Here is a 5,373-nt window from a genome sequence, read left to right as displayed (position 1 = left end):
CTCCAAAGAAATTGCATAATGGAGTTCATTACCCATCCCCAACAAGAGACTGGGGGCCTTCACTAAGCAACGACGACAGTGAATGAGCATCAACTCAAACTCATCAGCTGTTCAATTTAAAGGAAGGTGTTAGTAGTTCAGTTCGACGAAATCAGTATTTTCAGTTACGAAGCTCCGTAACTCCCAAATTAGGCATCCCCAAAACCCATGATGATGCTGAAATAACACCACATCAATAACGACAGGGCACATCAATACCATCAACGATCAAAGAAGCTGGTCAGTGATGCAGTTATTTTTGCTTTCACAAGCTTCGAGAACGAGCTTCTGAAACCAAAAGGGGCATACATACATCACCACTAAAGAGTTTGCAAATACCTACCACTTACATATACATACATTTCTATAATATATTGAACTACAGAAAACTGCATATGCAAAAGAGAGTACATCCGAAAGAGAAAACTGTATATACATTTCTATAATACACTTCTATAACTACAGAAAACTTACATATACATACATGTGCATACAGTTCTTTAGTACACTTCATATTTGCATATCCAAAAGAGAGCCGGGCAAGCACCACCGGTCTCAAAACATCATACCGGGGAAAACACTTGTGTGCAATCTCTTCGGACTCCTTCGTAAGCGTCTATGAGTGTGTGACCGGGGAAAAGCTTCCAGCAGAAAGAGATACCCAACATGACATGCCTTTGGCAGCTCGACGGAACGGGTGTTTGCAAAACATTTTGTTTACATCATGTCTCCGGAGTTTTCAAGACCCCCACCATTCGGTAATTTCCTGGCCCGGAAAAACGATCGCTGACCTAAAGTTCCAACTGCCTTCAAATTCTTCCATTTCCTCATGTAGATTCTGTTTTACACACCAATCGATGGCTCAACCACGAGATGATGACACCTAAAAGCTGCTGCGATATGCAAACCAACCTATGAAGGTTCATCGTTGCAGTTGGGGCACACCCGTCGTCGTTTCTGCATGAAAAGAGTTGTTCTGGAAAACTGCGGTTGCTGCACACATGTGTTCAAGTGTTCATTTTACAAACATTTTTGTTGCTGCTGCTAAAGTGGTGCTGCAGATTACATTTAACTCGAAACATACATGGGGCAAGCCAAGTACCAGAAATCACGCATCAAAAAGAAAGGGTAAGATATATTTGAGTTCATGTGCAGGAACGTTTCAGAATTTCGGTGAAGAATTGGGGCAAGTATATATACTACAACGCAGTATATTCTTCACCGAAATTCTTCCATGTTCATCAACAACCCTCAAGAAAATGGGTAAATTGTATACACCATAAAGTAATCAGACACGTGGAGGGTGATTAGAAGCTGGAGCAAGATAATAATAAAGCAACGCAATACATTGTATCAATTTCAATAATGCTTAGAAACTAAGTTAATGTCATTTTTTTAATAAGCACGGATCCCTTTTTCCTATAAAAAGGCAAAAGATAAGGAGGAGAATAGGGGAAAGATATTTGGTTGGCTGAGAAGGGGAGTAAGAGATTGGAGGTTGAAGAGCCTTCGTTCCTTTGGAGGCTGAAGAGCCTTCGTTCCCAACACCTTCGTTCCCCATCACTCTTACTGAACTTCACTTTCAAGGGAGTACATCAATTTCTTGTAACATCAATGAATAATAACATCAATCTTTCATTTTCCTGTTGATGTAGACACACCGTTGTCGAATCACGTTAATTATTGTGTCTATTTCCTATTTTACTTGTTTACATTTCTATCTTTTTATTTATTGTTCTTTGATTTGAATCAAGATCCATCAATATTGTCCTTTTGATTGTGCTACTGGAAAAATGGTAGTAACAGGAGTTGCAGGGATGATGTGCCTATAACTATGGGCTTTGATACAATATGAAGGATCTGGATTTGGGGCAGCATCAGTAAGGTCCCTTTTCTTTTTTTGCTTTTCAATGGAACTGTTAATGATAAAAGACATTCGTCTGGATTACCTTTTATTACCCTTTCTTTTTCCGTTTAGTTTTTGAAGTGTCTGAGAAAGACGCTGAAAAAGGCTTGTTTGGGATGTCAAATTCTCTATATAAAAATAGAGTTTTTTCGAGCGACGTGGTTAACCGGAGCTTCTGGTTGATTCTGGCCCCACTATTCTAAATTTCAGCCAATAGAATTTCAAAAGAATCTTTTGGTCCCATGAAATTTTATTTGGCCAATCAAATTTTAGAAAATAATTTTCTAAAATTATTAAATCTTATTTAATTTTAGAAACATATCAAAACAAATATACACAACCTCAACATTACCATAAAATAATTTCATAAATCCTACCATAAAACGATTTCATCATGATGAAATAAAACAAAATATGCAATGTTCATCATGATTTTATCGTAAAATTAAATCAATCATATGAATAAAAAAATAATCCAATGTCCAATGTCCATTTACAGTTTTTGTAATAAAATCTCCTAATTACAACTCCAAACTACGGATAAAAGAAAATACTTGCAATTACACTTTCAGTTGGTACTAAATACCTAAAAAAAGAGAGAATATACCTGATTAAAAGAACAAATTTAAATCACTGATTAAAAGAAAATACATGATTTGTGAATGGCCCGAATGAATCCAGTGAAAGGTTTGTTAGTCCTATACAAATAAAAATAATATAAAATCATTAGGAGTATGATTTCCATAGAGAAAAAAAATCGGTGTCAGCAACAAAATAAATAAATTAGGAATATCATTTCCAAAGAAGAAAAAACGTTTATCAGTAACAAAAGAAAAAAAAATGGGAAGATATCAAAAAAAAATGTAATTAAAACTAAATTTTTTATTCATACCATAATTAAAGATATTATTTCTCTAAACTGTTTCCTTCTTTTCGAAAGATATTACTTCTCTAAATTTTGTTCATATCATAATTAAAATTAAAAATAAAAATAAAATAAGTCTAAGTATTAACTAAATAAATCCAATTTTTAATAAGCTTAAAAGAAAAACTAACTAAATAAATTCGCTTTCTTTTGTTTTTATTTTATTTTAAATATCTAATTTTGTTATGTCTAGATATGTAATGTATTTTTTCAAAAATATTTTTAACCACTAACTACGGTGATATGAGAATAATGTAACTACCCAAAATAACTTACCTTTTAGGGTGTTGTTTCCTAATCGGAGATTATCTTTTTTTTTTTGTAAATTTCGTGGATGGTCTCTATATAAAGCACTCGAACAAAGATAAGAACTCACCGTTTTTATTTCTCTGGTTTTTTAGGAATATATAGGTTAATGGTGATTTTTGATCTGCAGAAGCTGGTATACGTCTTCTCGCTATGTTGACATAAATGAACGCATACACAATGCCGCGTATTGATAAGGTGATAAATTTTTTATATTTTAATCTATGGTATTTATGATTTATAATTGTAATTTTTTGTTGATATTGGTTCTGGATATTTTTTTTGTGTATATGAGTATTGTTTTGTTGTGCATATGTTTGTTTGTTTTTTTGATGAAAAGGGTTAGGTATTTTGCAGGTTTTCGTGAACATATGTGATAGTAAGATTTTAATTCATGGATAATGGATCAGTTATTCGAAGCTTTTGTGGCCAAAATATAAACGGATGCAAGGTATAAAATCGTGAAATCCTTTCTGTTGTAATTCTTTTTTATACTATATAATTGTGATCAATAGTTGCCGCATTCAGATTTCATGGATATTGAAATCGGTTACTTGGAAGCTTAATGACTATATCATACAAAGTATAAAGTTTAAAACCATGTTTTTGTGTTTAACGATTTCCTTTACTGTCAAAAATCGTGAAATTTTAATTGCATGATAATAAGCAGAATTTTGGAAAAAAAATATAAGATCATTAAAAGTATTATTTTCCTTAATATCATATTCCATATATACAAAAAAATAATTTTTGTTTCTAAGCCTAAAAATATTTCAAAGAATAAATATGGATACCATAAATAAGGTTTCCCAAAATTATTAGAGTAAATTTAAGACTCTCCGTTGATATTATTTTCAAAATATCTGTTTCCATTTCCATTTATAGAATCGTCATATGTTTGATTATGGCAAGCTCTCACCATTTTTACTGTTGTTTTATTTTTTTGAGTTCTTTGCTGATTTTGTTTTGGAGTTGCTGATGATATATCCCCGCAGAAGGATGAAACAATGAAATGGGATCTTTTGGTTGGGAAGTATATCTAGATCAACAACCTTAACTGAGTGCAGTAAGAGTTCGTGCTTCTATGTCAGCAGGAAACATCTATGAAGAAAATATCATCTTTGGATTTCAGAAGTACCGTATTGGAAGAGTTGTGCAAGGATCATTGATGTTCGAATGTGGTTTTGCACTTATGTTTCTTTCTTAGTATTTGGATCTTTTAGAAAGTCTGATTCGAGTCTCGACTGCCTTTCCATTTTATAGTGTTCATACTATACTACAACAGTGGTAATGTTCTTGCTTAGACAGTAGAGGTTATGACAAGTATTCAAGTAGTTAATTACCAAGCAGCAATCAGGGCATCTTGATTACTGAGCGACGGTGGCAAAGGCACAAGAATGATTTGCATTATTCTTAGCCCTTATAAAGTTAATCCCAACAGCAGGTACATTTAGTACTTATTTCTCTCTAGCTAGGGTAGGTCTCTACCAGAATTCTGCTTGAGCAAAGCCTTCAGTTATATATCGTTTTTTCTCTTCAGCATGTCAGTTAATTTGCTTTGGTTTCAGTTTTCTTACGCTAGTTTTAGTGGTTCTACAATTTTATCATTTTTGGCTTTATTATTTTCAGTTACAGACTACCCATTATGGACCGATGAGGACAGTTTTTTCGGCCTTCTTTTAAGCTATATGAATGTAATGCTTCACCTTGGTGCTTGAAAATTCTTTAATTTGTCGCCTGTAGTAATTAAGCTTGTATTGTATACGTTTGGAGAACTTTGTTGTAATTCCTAATTTTCTATATTATCACTTTATATCAAGGCTTAAATTAAGGCCATTAGTGTTTGTTGGACTGGATTCCTTAGTAATCAGCTTCGTACATGATTTGAGTTATATTTTACCGAATAAATATCTTATGCATACAACTGTTTTGCCTTTAAAAGGATAGTTAATTTGATATGTATTTCCTGAAAAAGTAATTGAAGAGTTTCTTATTATGCGCGTTTATTTAGTTTGTAGTAAAAGAATGCTGAAGTAAACTTTTATTTGAAAGACACAGGACACGCTTTTCGCTATGACAATATTACAATGAGTGAGCTACAAGATCTGTACGTAATGGGTCATTTAATCCTATATAATAAGTAAACGAAAAGAACGATACCTTTCGATTAACAAATAAGACTTTATTAGGTACTGGA

General features: G+C 32.9%; 1 long non-coding RNA gene across 1 annotated transcript; it reads left to right on the top strand.

The window, feature by feature from the left end:
* Window positions 1-3,244: 3,244 nt before the first annotated feature.
* Window positions 3,245-5,037, top strand: LOC113285761. Its single transcript, XR_003328915.1, has 4 exons — window positions 3,245-3,374; window positions 3,534-3,627; window positions 4,172-4,620; window positions 4,806-5,037. It is a non-coding gene; the product is annotated as an uncharacterized LOC113285761 (long non-coding RNA).
* Window positions 5,038-5,373: the final 336 nt, after the last annotated feature.

The sequence above is a fragment of the Papaver somniferum genome, chromosome 6 (assembly GCF_003573695.1).
Source record: "Papaver somniferum cultivar HN1 chromosome 6, ASM357369v1, whole genome shotgun sequence".
NCBI classification, from domain to species: domain Eukaryota; kingdom Viridiplantae; phylum Streptophyta; class Magnoliopsida; order Ranunculales; family Papaveraceae; genus Papaver; species Papaver somniferum.
The sequence above is the reverse complement of the archived record's forward strand: the minus strand, read 5'-3'. Positions and strand labels throughout refer to the sequence as shown.